The sequence below is a fragment of the Equus caballus genome, chromosome 2, assembly GCF_041296265.1.
Source record: "Equus caballus isolate H_3958 breed thoroughbred chromosome 2, TB-T2T, whole genome shotgun sequence".
Lineage (NCBI taxonomy): Eukaryota > Metazoa > Chordata > Mammalia > Perissodactyla > Equidae > Equus > Equus caballus.
In genome coordinates this window covers 38239156-38255196 of record NC_091685.1, presented here as the reverse complement: position 1 = coordinate 38255196, position 16041 = coordinate 38239156, and the positions used below count along the sequence as shown (strand labels likewise).

General features: G+C 46.8%; 1 protein-coding gene across 2 annotated transcripts in view; it reads left to right on the top strand.

Annotated features, from left to right (window-relative positions):
* KAZN (kazrin, periplakin interacting protein) overlaps nt 1–16041 on the top strand; it is a 1019918-nt gene that overhangs the window by 503344 nt on the left and 500533 nt on the right. The window lies entirely within an intron of this gene.

The following is a 16041-nucleotide window of genomic DNA, read 5'->3' as shown; positions in this document are numbered from 1 at the left end:
GTGATCGATAGAGCCCCTGTTTATTTGCACAGTGAGGCTTTAATCATGGATCGGATTCGTCATCTTCAGCACTGGATTACTTGCTTTCCAGACCATACTGTCCCTTAAGATCCCTCCCTGAAGCATTTTTATTTTCATTTGGAACCACTCTGACTTTTGAGCCCGTAATGATGCTGATCAAAATGTCCGTTTCAATAGAATGGGGGCTTTGTTCCCTACCACTAACGTCCATCTTGGTGAAATGACTTAGAACAGCTGCTCCGAGAAGTAAAATCTGATAGAAACAGAGTCTGCATAGATATAAACATAAACATTAGTTTCTATGGCAACAAAGTTGCAGAGTGACGGCTGGAAGACCTAAGAGCCTATATTCCAGGAATCAAATGCTAAGTATACAGTGAGCGCGTACACTGGGGATCACACCAATAATGCCGGATTCTTTTTGAGAGTAGAACAGAGCACATATGAAATTTTGGCTAAAATGGACACCACCTCGCAGAATCAATATGAGGGAGGGCGGGCCTTTTCTGACTCAAATTGAAACCATATTTCTTTTCTTAGTTGAAAGCCTAGGGGCAATGAATCGTGTATTGATGGAATTCAATCAACAATTGTACCCATGGGCACATCACTCTGGTGTCCAATAAAAGCTCTGAGGCCTAATAAAGGTTTGAAGTCCCACACTCAGGGCAAAATGTTCCCAAGACCTCCCTCAAATGGACCCCATTCCTATGTCCCCAGCAGTGCCGTGCATCCTGCAGGGCTGCCCGCCTCCCCATGCTCCCAATATCGTTGCAGAAATCCCCAGTCATGATTCCTGAGGCTGAAGGACTTTGGTTTAAATGACATTGAAGTTACCACCCCAGGAGAGCTCAAGGGCGTTCATGCAAAGCCGTCAGTTTGCACCTGGAGAGACAAAGTCATGGGTTCCATGTCGTCCAGGTGCCCCTGAGACAGCCAGCAAGAGCCAGCCCATCAGTTCCAGTTGCTGTGGGTGTGTCACAAATTACTCCAAAACTTAGACAATTAAAAGGACCTTTTTATTAGGCTCACAGATGCTGTGGGTCAGGAATCTGGGCAAAGCATAGTGAAACAGCTTGTGTCTGCTTCATGATGTCTGGAGCCTCAGCTGGGAAGATGCAACATCTGAGGGTGACTCACGGCTGAGTGATTTGATGACTGGGGATCGGGGACATCTGGAGGTACAACATGTCTGATGGCTAATGCTGGCTATCCACTGGGACCTCCACTGGCGCTGTCAACTGATACACCTCCATGTGATTTCTCCAGGTGGCTTGGGCTTCCTCACAGCATGACGGCCTCAGGGTAGTCAGATTGACATGATAATCAGACTCCAACATCAAGTGCAAGCTCGGCCTTTTATGACGCAGCCCTGGAAGTCACATAACCGAAGCCACGTTACTTCCACTGTATTCTGTTGGTTGCAAGTAAGTTACTAAACTCACTCGATCCCTGATTCAAGGAGAAGAACCATATTCTCTCACCTCTCAAGGAGAGGTGAGAATTTCCGGGTGTGTTTTAGAATTGCCACACCAAAGTTAAAAATACAATAATAAACTACAGAGGTACTTTAAGACTTGAATAAAACAATTTCAAACTTGAAAAGAAAATTCCCTAATAGACGGAGAATAATTTCTAACCACAGCGTAACAGTAACCTAGTGAATTTCCTGGTTTCAATAGAAGTTCTCTCCACGAGCCAGCAAGTCCATATGATGTCGGTGGTTATTATAAGACGAGTGTTTAAAGGACCCATGTGTCCAGGTACGCATCACCCAGCATTTATGTGGAGCGCTTAAAGCTCAGTATAAGTAATTACATCTGTTCTTTGCACCTCTGCTGTTCTTCCTTCATAGTTTGAGGAAATCGCGGCCATAATAGTTACCATGGCAACAGCAACATCCGTAGCGGATCCAGCCTGGAGGATATTTAAGGAGCAGAACCTGAGCAGACAGGAATGGGTACCATCCTGCGTGCAAGCAGGAGACTAGAAAGGGTCTTTCCAGGATCAACGCCTGCCTGTTCTGTCCTCTAAGAAAGCAGATAACACAGAGCTGTACAAACAGCTAAGAGCTTCTTGGAACCAGTGGAAATTTGGTGCAAGGATTACAGAGAATAAGTGAACAGAGCAGTGAGAAAGGAGAGGTGTACAGTGTCAGCAGGAGATTCTACACTACATGGAGCGTCTTAATAGCCTCTGAATCACAATGTGCCACCAAGGAATTTGTGAGAGCCTTCGTGAGGGGTAAATTCAACAACTACTTATTAAAGACCAACCGTGCACCAGACCCTATACTGCTGGCTTACATGTATCATTGCCTTTAATTTTTTCACTATATGCCTACAAATGAGGTCTGGCCATCCCTGTCACATAGATAATAAAATTGAAGCTCAAAGAGGAAGTGACTTCAAGCCCAGATTTTTCTCCCACCCAAGCTCGCATTCTTTCTGCCAACCAACGTGTCACATCCATGGTGGATGTAGATGTGACACAGGTCACCAAAAGCGTGAACGGCCATGGGCTTTACAGGTGCTAGGCCTCCGTAGAAAAGGCTCCATCCACGCTGGCATTAAAGCGAAAGGCGGGGAGCCTTGCAGACCATGGGAAAGACTGGATTTTCTTCTAAAAGCAAAAGCATAAACACAAGTTCATTCACTTATTCCCTGAGCTACCGCCATGCACCAGGCCTGGGTCAGGCTCGGGAAACAAGACTGATGAAACCCTGCTCTGCTTCCCCTAGAAGACGCAGGCAAAAAGCAAGCAGGCAGATGAAAAATAAATGCATACTCACCTGATGAAGAAAATAAAACAAGATGATGGGGTAAAGAGTTCTAAAGGACGGGAAAAGGGTGATAAGAGAGGCTTTTCTGAGGAAGGGATATTTGAGCTGAGACCTGAAGAATGAAAAGGAACAAGCCACGCAAAGAGCTGACGGAGGCGCATTCCAGGCAGAAGGCGTCATCAGGACAAAAGCCCAGGAGTCAGAAAGCGCCTGGAATATTGGAGGCCAAAGTCACTGGGGCGAGAGAGAGGGACAGGAGTGTGAGGTGAAGTTAGAGGAGCAGGCAGGTGCCAAGCCCTAGAAAGTCTTGTAAGTAAGGTTGCCAAATAAAATTCAGGACGTCCAGTTACACGGAATATCGGGTAGACAACAAATAAGTTTTTGGTATAAGTATGTCTCAAATATTGCACAGGACACACTTCTACTAAAAAGAGTGGTTGTTTTTTCTCTGAAATTCAAATGTAACTGGGCATCCTATATGGTTATTATTTTGCTCATCTGGCAACCCTACATAGTGAGCCCTCAGGAATCAATTCTAAGAACAACGGGAAGTCATTGAAGGGCTTTAAGCAAAGAGTGACATGAGCTGATTTAAAGATTATTCTGGCTGCTGTGTGGAAAATGGATTGTGGTGGAGCAAGAGAAGCGGAAGAGAGTTATTGGAGACATTCAGGCAAAGATGGATGTGGCTTGGGTTAGCGGGTGGCTATGGGACAGTAGAGAAGTAGACTGATTCAGGAGATGCATTGGAGGTAGATACAACAGAGCTTGTAATGGATGGGGGCTGTGGAGAGAGGGAAATTGAAGAGTCAAGAACGATTCTTAGCTACCAGAACAGACCGTCAACTGCTTTTTATGCCTAGAGAAGCTTCTGAGATATAAGAGTTGACTTAACTAACCCAAGAGGTCTCTTTGGTGGTCAAGACACGTGGTGATTTTGGTGGTCTTTGGTGATCCCCCTTCAACCTGGTCTTGGCCAACACTCTACGAGTTGACCGCTTACATTTTTAATCAAACGTCACGTGCTTTAGAGTTCTTTGGGGGAATCCCAGTTTCCATGCTGCTTGTAATATTCATTCCCATGCACTCTGGCAGAAGCAAGAAATAGCAGACATCTGGGGCTCTGGATTTTTCCATTTGTCAAGCCAGTTTTGAAAGATGAAGTTACTTTAAAACCTGAGCTACAATGACCTTTACCCAGGAGAGACACAACAGTTCATTAAGTTCTCGCGGGCTTAACTAAGAGAGACACATACTGGAGCCAAGAAGAACTTATTAGCTGAACGCAGCATTCCACTGCCAGCCCCAGTCACTTCAGGGAGTAGAAACTAGTAAAAGAGAGTTTGGAGAAGGAATTTAGAGAACAAATTCTAAATATGGCCGAGCCAAACAAAGAAGCACTGTGTTCCTCGGGTCTGTGTGTTGCTTTCAAGACACTATCCACACTGTACGCTTTCACAAAAGCTGAAGAAATAATCACAACACATTTATCATTCACCGGGCGGAATGATTTTGGCAAGAAATCTATGCTCCGGAATACATTATACTAACTGACAACATATTCTGAAAAATGTAGATTTTCAAAGCCGGTAGGTGCTTATGCAACCATGTCGGGCTAAGGGACTGAGTGATTATGTCATTATATATGTATCAAATATTTTAGATAAATATTAAATGATCCACAAAGTCAGGTCTTGTTAACTCAGGGAGTGGAAACCAGCAGCTTCGACAATCACATGTTAAAAGCCAGGCTGGAGGAGGCCGATGTCACTGGCGGCTCCTGAAGGAGAATTGATAATGCTTTGGGTGGAAGGCTACATTCAGCCTAAATAAATGCATTCGTTTAAACATTAGAATTCTGAAGACTGAAGAGAAGAAGCTCCTTATCCTCTCTGCAAAACTCTGGCAGCTGGAGGAGGCCACCGAAGGATTTTTCAGGGGTGACAAGGGAGGTCAAGATGGAGCTCTCCTTCTGGAGAAAACATGGAGGGCACTCTGCTTTTCCTTACAGGTGCAAATGCATGTTGACATCAAGTCTTCATCTCAGATGCTACCAGATTCTTGGAGCGTCTTTCTCCCCAGGAATTCACACAGACATGGCGCTTCGGAAGACTTGTTGTATTTTCAGGGGGCAAGAGGAGAGAGTTTATCTAGGACACCTCCCATGGCTGCGTGTTGACTTGGAGGGACGGTGTGAGTTTATGTCTAATTGATGGTTTAAGGCAAAATTTCCCAACCTCAGCACTATTGACATTTGGGACTAGATAATTCTTTGTTGTGAGGACTGTCCTGTGCTTATAGGATGTTTGGCAGCATCCTTGGCCTCTACCCATGGGATGCCAGTAGCACTCTGCACCCAGTGTGACAAACAGAAATGTCTCCAGACGTTGTCAAATGTCTCCCGGGTGGCATTGAGAACCCCCATTTGAGAACCGCTGAATCAGGCCACCTAGGAAAATCCAGGACATTGGACGATCAGCATGCTATGAATCACTGACTCAAGAAAGGCGTACTGAACACCAGTCAGCCGCAATCCCCCGATCCACGGGCAAGAACACAGACCTAGAGAAGTGGAGCTTCCAACCCAAGGTCACACAGCCAGCCAGGGCCTGCCGGCCGCTCTGCCAGCACTCATTGGCACATTCTCTGCCCAGATTCCACCTCGCTGAGTTTATGAGAGAAATTAAGACGGAGATAAAGTCAAACAGCAGATCGTCTTACTCCTGTTCATGGCTGTACTTGCCAAGAGGCACAAGTTTATTTGCATTTGGCAACTGAGACCCTCCTCCGAGGACGCCTTACCTAGGTCGTCAGGCAGACTTTTCTCCCGCTGAGGAAGCAACGATGTACCTGTCTTTCCGGAAACTAAAAGCAGGCGGGTTTGGAATGTGGTCCCTCCCTAGGTTGTCTTCCTAATCAACCCCACAAACAATAGAGCTCCAAAATAGGACATATGATCGAGTTAAGTTAGAAAAGATCTCTTGATCGTTTGATTCCGCCGGCTTGCTATCCACAGCCACGGAGAAGCCGGCCTCCTCGGGGTGTCTGCAGGCTCGCTCCTCTGCCCCTTTCCCTTAGAAACATGTCCCATTTCTTCTGCCTTTAGGGAAAGGAGTGTCAGTGTGAACTGGCTTCTCCTCTGGGTGTTGTATATCTGATTGTCCTATGCCTCTGTGTTCACGGCGCCCCCTCCTCCCACCACCCCAGTCCTTGCCTGGGAGGTTTCTCTGACTCCCACGGTCGAAAGCAGCATCAGGGAGAAATTGCTCCAGCTGCCATAAATCCCCATTCTTTTGTTGATATACTTCTGTTTAAACCTGGACCCAGACTCTCTGGGCAGCTGCAAAGAGTAGCCATTTTCGTAATCTCCAATCACAAAACCCAACCAGCCTGTGTTGTGCACGCAAGTGTTTTCAATTAATGAGTCTCCAAGCCAAAGAATGGGCAACCTCTAGGTCCGGTCTCTCCCTCTTTTTAACACGCGGGGAGGGCAAGAGAGAACCTGATTCATGAGATGAGAGATGGAAACCTGTTTACTGAGCCTTGGTTAGCAACAGAGAAACTTAACTCTCAGTGCCGGGTATGTTATATAAACTAGATATTGAAAACATATAATAGTAAGCATTTTAAAATAGGGACCTTATTTCAACTTTACATACTAAAATGATGCTGTTATGCAGGGTAATTACATAATAAATTTGTTAGGGGAATATAAAGCAATAAAAATGGTGGTAATGGTTTGTCATTTAATAGCTGAATTGTAAATGAGTTTTTCAGCATTAGTGTAGCAGGTTGCTATAATTAGGAGACCATTCTGAGGGGTGTCTTTAATTTCTAAAACAAAAATTTCTAAGGTTCAGAGTCATTAATTTCCTCACTTGAAGATGCTACACATTTAACTATCTGAAGTCAGGGGATACTGGGGGTTTTGAGGAGTTAGAATCATCTGAGCAAAAAAAAAAATTGCAAAAATATAGCAAGGATCTGCGCCTGTATTAATAATCCCACCTAGGGAGTTAGTGCAGCATAGTGGTTAAAAATGCTGGGTCAACTGCTTACTAGTTGTAGTCTTGACAAGCGATCTCGTCTTCCTGAGGCTCCTTCATAAAGTAGGACTAATAAACCAACCCGCCTGATTGGGTTGGTGTTTAAGTAGGGACATGGTTTTGTGTGGATGGATTATACTGGAAGACACATGCAAAAGACAGGCCAGTCCACGGCTCACAGTGTGAGCCACAGAAACGCTTACTGCTCTCCCTGTTGTCATCGTCCCTGTGGTATCCGGTGCCCCACTCATCTTCTTACTTTATTTTTATCCTTCTTATTCCATCCTGTTCTCTATTTCCAAACCTTTGTTCCCACATGTCCAGTCTTCTAGAATGAACGAAAATTAGGAAGACAGGTTATTTTCCCCCAAATCCACCTGACTAGGCCATATCTTGCCAATGAAATTGGGAAGAAAAACCATAATTTAATAAATGAACTTGCACTATGAATGCTCTCCTGCATGATTTTGCCTAATCTTTAAAACACCCTAAGAGACCTATATTATCCCACTTTCAGAGGAGCGGTCCGCTGAGTTTAAGTGACTTGTCCAACGTTCCTCAGCTACAAGGTGACAGATCTGGATACAGTCCAATCTTTTCCACTGGACCACAATCTCTCACCATAGGAAATATTCAAAGAATGTCTGATAGATGCAAGGCAGCGTGAATGTGGTAGGGGAGGTGAGGGCAGAGCATGTCCATGTACGAATCAGACGTGGAACTAGTACCCGTTCCCACTGCATGTAGGAACGAGACACGCCTGCACATAAAGCACTCGGGAAATTCAGAAGAAGCAGAATCCTCAACACAGGATCTGGCTCCCGCCTCCCCTCTGTCCCTTCTGTTTGCCGCTCCCTCACTCACTGCACTCCAGTGCACTGACCCTCCTTCTGGTCCTCAGCAGCAGCAAATCTATTCCTGACTCAGGGCCATTGCCTGGAGCCCTCAGTCCCTGGGAGCTTCATGGATATTTGTTCTTAAGTCTCAGTCATTATCTCCTCTTGATGTCTCTGCTGACTGTCTCCAAAGGGCCCCCCCTTCCACCTCCAGTCACTTCAATTCCACATCATTCTCCTCTATTTTCTTCCAGGCCATCGGCATGCACATATGAAGTGCTTCTGCCCAAGAATTGGGTCACTTGTTTGTTTCACATCTCTCCCAACTACAGCATACGCTCCACGAGCAGGAACCTTGTCTGCCTTCTTCTGCTTGTCTCCACTCCTGGATCCCCAGGGCCTACACAGCACTTGAGCACATCGTAGACTCTTAACAAACATCTGCTGGATAAAGCTCTTTATGAGAGAGTGACTGAGGTTAAAGTGATTTTGTCACATCCAGGTGTTTTGTCTTGTGGGTTTGCAGCTCTGAGTCTGTTCCCAACTATCAGCTCCTCGAGGACAGGCATCATGCCATCTCGCCTTCCATTTCCAAGGAAAAGAAATGAACGCTCCTTACCCATTAGCTCCTCCCTTCCCCTGCCCATTTCTGTAATCAGGACCAGGCTTCCTCTTCTTTCTCTCTCCTTAAATTTCTGCACATGGATTTTCTTGCTGAGAAAAAGCAGTCAGCAAAATCTTTTCTTGAATCATCTGCGTTCTCTTAGAAGTAAGGAATCATGTTGTCGTGGTCCTCTGTTTGCCTGCCAAGCATCCATTTACTATTTCTTGGTAACAAATATTGGTTTTACCTGAAGAAACCATCCTTGCTCACTAGCAGGTCCTAGTGGTTTCAGTGGACCCCCCACTACACGGATCCAGAGAGAGGCACACGACTCAGATCTGGCCAATTGGTGTTTTCTGTTCCCCTGGCCACAGTGATTGGTTCAGAGATGAGCATGTGACCCCAGCCAGGCCAACGAGACCCAATTCTGTGATTTTATGCAAACTTTTAGGAAGCAGAGCTCTCTTTTTCTGTGGGAGTGACCGGCTGGTTGGATGTAAGCGTGCTGCTGCCCGATAGTGACCATGATCACACTGCCACGAGGGAGAGCTGTGCGAGAGTGAAGCCAACAAAAGAAAGCAGGCCAGAAAAACAATGAGAGAGGAAAGAATGACGCCAGTGAAGCCCCTGGATCCACCTACACCTGAAGTTAGGTCCATCTCTGGACTTTTCAGTCAGTGAGCCAGTAAAAATCCCTCGTGATTACTTGCTCAGTTGGAGTCGTTTGCAACCAAAAGGCTAATGCAGGAACCAAAAGTGATGCCAAGAAGTCTGGAACCCATGCCTCTGCGCAGTCTGTGGCTCACAGTATGCTCTTAAACTCCTCCAGTTCTGCATATAGGACATGTCGGGCTCCAACCATGAGAAACACCTTAAAGCAAAAGCTGGAAATATTTGGGTGGAAAAGAACGTTTGTTTATCTCCCAGCTCATATGCGGTGGGTGTGCAGTTCTCATCTCTTTTTAAAGGGCAGTTCTTTGGATCTGGGTGCTGCTTAAATACCAGGCCCAGACAGCTGCCAAGGGGAACATCATCCTGTTAGCATTTTTCAGCAGCGATGAAGTGGACAGACGGCTTCACATATTTTCGTTGCCATAAAACAACGTGGAGGAATGTGGATTGCTTTAGCCGTGAGCGTGTGTTCGACCCTTGGGAACAATGTGAAGGGAAAAAGAGGGGAGGAAATGAAGCTAACTTTGCCAAACACCTACTGTGTGTTCCAGAACTGGGGATGGGTGTTTCAGGTCCCTTAGCCCTCTATATTTAGGACCAGAGCTCTGGATTCAGGTTTGCGATCTGCCACTGAACAAGCCACTTAGCTGCTCTGGCCTTTAGCTTCTTCATTTGTCAAACAAGATAGTAAATATCTATCACTGTCAGAGACCTGTGCTCCCTATAACTGGAGTCTATTCGAAGGCATTTTTTGAGGCAAAGTAAGAAAGCATTAGTAGTATAAGCTTATTAAAGTCCCAGGTGATAAATTTGCCAAGAAAGAGATGGTCTGCTTCCTTGGTCTACTCTCTAGATCTCTCAATCTACCATATCTGGAGTAATCAATGCAGTCCTTCCGTCGTTGGTGTGTGATGTCACTGGTGGGAGCCCCAGCCCTGGAGTCACACAGCCCGGGCCCCCAGTCCTGGCTCCAGCATTTGCACATTGCATGTCCTTGGGCAAGCCTCGGTTTCCTCATCAGTAGAATGGAGAAAACATAGAGTTATTCCCTTTTGAGAGCCATACACAGTGCCAGGCAAATAATAAGTATTCAATAAATGCTAGCAATCAATATTTTGGCAGCCAAGTCAGGCGCTTTTATTGGAAGAGGCTGTCACTGACAATGCTGCAAACAGGTATGGAAGTAAAGCCCACCTCCTGGGCTCCCGCTGATCTCGGAACCCTGCCCAAGCCCTCTGAGCAGCATTTTTCCAGCCATAAAGTGGAAAAGAGGGAATAAGGGAGCAGAGATTAGAAATAATCTGAGTCTCTGAATCCCATTCCGCTCTGACTTGCTATGGTTCTAAATAATTGGAAATTAAAATGTTTTTTAAAATAATAAAAACAGAAAGCTTCTAGGGTCAAGGAAACGTCCCCTGGCTGCACAGTTCAAAATGAACTTGACGGAGGAGAGCAGGGCCCATGCACGGCATTCAGGTAAGGTTTTATAGTTTGGAAAAAAAGGAGCCCTCTGCTTTGCTTTAAATGGGCTCAAAGGCTAGTTCCTTGGGCAGATGTCCAGGAAGCACGATGCACTTGCAGAAGAGAGGAGGCAAAGAAAATGAAGCAGGGGAGAGGTTGAGAAAAGCAGCTGGGGGCAGCAGAAAGAGCCGGGCCGGTGAGGCATGTATGGCCCCTGGGGAGAACTGATCTGGGACAAAGCAAAATCTATTTTCGTCCTTTGAGTTTCAAAAACCTACTCCAGGGCACAAGACAGAAGATAGGAAAGCCTAGATGGTGAGCATCTTCTCATGCAGAAGGAAAAACAGTAAGAGGGGAGCAGAGAAAATGTGGGTACCAGTGGGCCCTGATCAGGGGCCCTGCACTTTGCTTTATCCCAGGAGCCTCAGAGAGTTTGGGGCATACCAGCCCACAGATGGACCTCAGAGAGGCAGGAAGACGCCAGAGTCCCCTGTGTCTGCCATGACCCAGCAGCAGGAGAAATGTCTGAGTGAGGGTTAGAAGGGCCTGGGACAACCTCACAGGATTCCCTGTGCCGAGCATGAAGCTGGAGCCATAGGGTGTTCCCAGACACCCACAGGGCCCCAGGAGGGTGTGGAAGCCATGGATGCTTCCCATGAGCCCTGGCATCCATCACAGGTGCATCCCCTGTCATGCCTCAGGTGGGGACCCGAAGATGCCCTGCAACTGGAGTGAGAAGGGACAGAGTGACAAGCACAGCTGATGACAGAAGATAAGATGGAGACAGAGAACTTCGGATGATGATGCCAGTATGGCGCATTGATGACACAAGGTCCAGTGGTGTCCAGGCCTAGCATTTGTTCATCCGGAGACATTTACTGGACAGCCACACGATCCACTGGGTATGGCCAGGCTGGAAGCAGGGATGGAGATGACCATGACAGTCCACATGGTTTCTTTGCACCAGTGGCCACAGCCTGATGGAGGAGACAGACACACAAAGACTGATAGGAATGGAAAACATGACAGAAAGCACAGCAGGAGTGGGAGGGAATGACAGTGTGATTGAGAGAGAAACGGGCCCCGAATCTGCAGGAACCCTGGGGACAGTTGTGTGCGTAATGCCAGGGCCCCAGAAACTGGGGGGGAGGGGGTGTAAATTCGCAGATGGAAATGCTTGTCGATCTGGTACACATTGCCTTAAAAAGCAGCAGCTGATAGAACCACCACCTAGGCACAAGAAGCGGGATTTCGTCTTCTGAGCAAGAGCATAACCACGGTGCGCAGGAGGAGGCTCTGAAGAGCTGAGCCCAGTTTGGCTGAGGGGGTGCCTCCCTCCAGATGCAACCGTCTTCTGGAATTGCCCTGGTGTCTGTATGGGCAGAGGTCGGAACTGAACTGAACCCTCAACGACCTGTGATCACCCTCCACGTCTCCGCCCAAGCCTCGATTCTTCTGCACCAAATCAAAGGTGGATTTGTTTTAACACCTGCTTAAACCAGTCTGGACTAAAAATGACTATATTCTGAAAGGAAAAGAGCCGAACAAAACCAGAGTGGCAGAGAAATCCCAGCGCCTGAAGCAAACTGTTCATTCCTCCGGCTCAGTTCCCTCGGACACCATTGCTTCGGGAAGAAGGAGCGTGTGAGAGGCTGGGCCAAGAAACATGCACAGTGGCTGATCCGGGCGGGGACAGGGAGAAAGAAAAGAACCTCCGTGGACTCCCCACTCTTGCTAACAGCCAACAGGCAATGTGTGTCCAGCCACAAGTCATGCATGCCCATCAATGCCAAGGGGGGGAGTGGGGGGACAGCCCAGACACAGGTGTTTTCTCAAAGCATCTTTAGGAGAAATAGAAATAAAGACCAGGCTCAAGGTGCAGGGCTCTGAGGATGCCCCCGAAACGCTGGTCAGCAGAGACTCTGACATTCACAGAGGTGCCCATGACCATATGAGCCAAAACCCTTGTACTTGGTGTGTCCAAGGTGATGTTTAAGCAGAAATGTCACCTTCACGGCATTTATGTCCCCAAACCCTTCAGAAACATGTCTGTCATCAGATTGGCTCATTTGTGGTCTCCTTCCACGGCCAAAGTGAAAACTGTTGATAAAGAGCAGAAAGAGTAAATTTGGGCTTTATGAACTCAGGATTAAATCAGGCCAGGCCTTTTAGTGCAGTGTGAGCATCGTAATGCTCAGAAATTAAAACAGCGCTTTCCTTTTCAAAGCCTGCGCTGTCTTTCGTTGAGCCTCTTGCCCGAGATAATGAACTGTGGTTAGCGTGCTGGACGGCTCGAGGGAGACTCCAGCCAAGCACCTGGCTTTGAACTAGAACTTAGAACCACCCCCCCCCATAGCGAGAGACTGGCCTGAGATGTTGAGCTGGCTTCATCCTATCTTTGAATCATTTTCTTTGAAAGTTAGGGAATTGGGAGAAAACATAGTTACTGAGTATTTGGCTTAAATCACCCTCCAGTTGGAGGTCAAGTTACAACAACATGGTTTGGGTTATCAGAATTGATTTTTTTTGGCAAATGTACACTAAAAACTGCATTTTTTTAAAGTGGCTAAAAGTGCACCGTACAAAGAAACTCATATTTGTAGACATCAGCACATTTCAGTGAGTGTTGTAGCTAAATTGGAAAGAATGTGCACCTTTGAGATTTCTAATGTAGATGCAAATTTGTGTTGGGGAACGTACATTGCGCTCTGTTACCCCAAACCTTTCACACCGGCCTCCTCCGCCAAGAGTTTCACAGACACACACAAAAAGAAAAACAAGCTCACACCCCTCTTGCACACAAGTCTTCTTCCCTTTGCCAATGAGTTTTTCTGCTCCCACATCAACTTCGTTCATTAAGCAAGATGCAATTTTCTGCTTCTCTCTCTGAATACCGTCACGGCTTCCGCCATCTCTGATTTGTTCTCCCCAGTGAGGCGGCTGTCACTGACCAACTGAAAGAAAAGTAAGTCCCTCAGAGGAACAAACCATCTGAGACCTATTTACGGCCGATTTGCCTTGTTGGTTACCAGGTTCGCTCTTTATAGTGAAAGCTGGGCTCGGTCGGGAGATTTGAGCAGCTCCAGCTTCCGGCCACAGCTGCCTTAGTTCTCTTTCAACTTGACCATGATCCTAAAATTAAAGGTCTCAAGAAACAGGCTCTTCAAAAGGCTTTCCTGAAAATCTCAACTCCTGATGTGTGCAGTTTGGTGTCTTGCATTTTGCAGGAACTTTCAGTGTCGTTTTAAAGCCTGGTTTTAACAAATGGCCAAGAGAGAAGAAATGCAAATGTGTATTGATGTAGACTGTCCAACTTTGGGCGGGAGCCATGGAATACGGATGGTACCTACAGCAAAACAATAGATAATGCATCCACAATTACAGGGGAACTTAGTATGCACTGGACAGCTCATGAGGAAGATACAGATTTTTGTTTTCCAGATGTAGAAGGAATGAATGAATCACAGGCCGCAGACTCCGGTGTGGGATAAGTGTCAAATCTCTTTATTTTCTTCCGAGCAGCTTAATTTCAACTGTGACTATTCTGTGCCATCGTGTAGGCAGGAAATTCAACCTCATTGATTCTCAAGGCTCCCCCGTCCTCAGCCCAGAGAGTGTTTTCCTAGCACCAAGGTACTGGGAGGGTCCCTCATCCCCCACCCCCACCCCCGTCCTTCCCCCGACTCCCCAGCATGTACGAGCTGTGAGTCACCAGACCATACTGGTTGCCATGGAGACACACATCATCCCAGTCTACTGGTCCCTTCAGGTCTGGGGCTGCTGCTCCCACTCCACGCGTGGAGGCTGGGGGGATCTCGGTGAGGCTGGGAAGCACGTCACCCTGCCCCTGGGTATTCTCGCTGCCCCTCTGGGGCTGGGCTTTGCCCAGAACAGAGTGCTGGCTCCCTGACTCTCAGAAAGCTCTTCCGCTTCTGGTCCAAGAGAATAGACTTTTATTCAAAAACTATCCCTCCCTCTCTCTTCATGTCCCTCTCAGAGATAGCTGCCCCCTACCCCACCTCCCCAAATCTATCCACTTCTGTGATTTTAAGCCTTGGTAAACCAAAGCCAAAAAGACAAACGTCCAGCAGGCAACTCCAACTTTCCGCCCTGCCCTGAGCTCCCAGCCTGGAGCCTGTGGCCTATTTGAGAAATGGAAAGTGGAAAATAGAGAGCAATACCCAAATATATAGATGTACATTTGGACATTGCTATATCTATGTCAGCCCCACAAATGTTGTCCATCATTACAGGGAGGGGAGACGCACCGTGTTCTTTTCCTAATCATAACCAGCAGCCTTCCCGCGCAATCTGGCCCTTTCTTAGCTTTGTCAGTCTCATAGCTCCGTTCCTTAACTAAGTATTTCATTGCACCTTCCATCTGCCTTCCCAATTCCTTACTTTGTCTTCAATGCCCCCATTTAGGTGACAGCAGGGAGAAGCAGGGACTGGCAGATCACACAAATCTAATGGCCATAAGCATCTGTGTGAGCCTGAGACTGGGCAGAATGTGCCAGAAGCCATAGGGAAGGTCAGAGGCCATGACGTTGAAGAAGGGGTCCAAGGAGACGTGACACAGTCACATGAGACGGAATTCAAATGCCTCGTGTGTCAATTTGTACGTCAGACAAATTGAACAGCCAAGGGAAAGCAATGTTTTATTTTGAAAGTGTAGATCTGAATGGTTTCTTGGATGTTACTTCTGTGCATCGGTGTGTTACCCAGGAAGTGTGAGGACAGGATGACAGGCCTGACTCGGAGCTGGCGACCAGCAGTCTAGACCCGTCCTTTTCCACAAACGAGTGTATGCCCTTCGAGGAAGCCCGTTCCCCAATCTGACTCTCAATTTGCTCTTCTCTACAAATAGAGGATTGGAGCAGTTGATCACCGGGTCCTCTTCGGTTTTGATGGTCTTTGGCGCTGGTTTTTTCAGACAGACAATATTTTTAAATGCGTTTTTATGGTGATTGGGTTGTCTGCTCATTACACAACTGCAGACCTGGATGGACTTAAACCTCCAGTCACGTCAGCCTGCCGCAACCACACCTTCACTGTTCGACTCTATAAAACCCAGCAAACTTTCTGTATATTAAAGTTTAATAGCAGCTCAAGAGTAAGAAGCCGAAAGAAATGTGAACAGTACCTAAGGGTGTTTTATTCTTGTTGACTCTCATATGTATGGTAAATAGTTTTTGTGCCTGATTTTGTGATGAGAACAGGTTCTTAAAAACTCCAGCAAAGAGAGCCCATAAGGAAAAAGGAAATCTTCTACCATAAAGAAAGCGCTAAAATATTCATATATTTCTTTGGAGACCCAGCAGGGGACGGAGAGAGCCAGCATTTTCAACTCGGCAGACGCATTTACCTCCAATGCTCTCCTACAAACTCCATGCTGGATGGATGCTGGCCAGCATAACTCAGCCTTCGGATAGGAGTTCACCCAGAGCCACCTCAGGGTCAGAGCAGATGATATGCGGACATGTGGCTGGGCTGTCCTACATGTGTGTATACTGATGTGTGTTTGAACACGTGCGCGTGTGTGTAGAGAAATATATAAATATATGTATAGGAGAATATAATAGCCAATTATAAAAGAATCGTTCAAATATATTGCTTGGA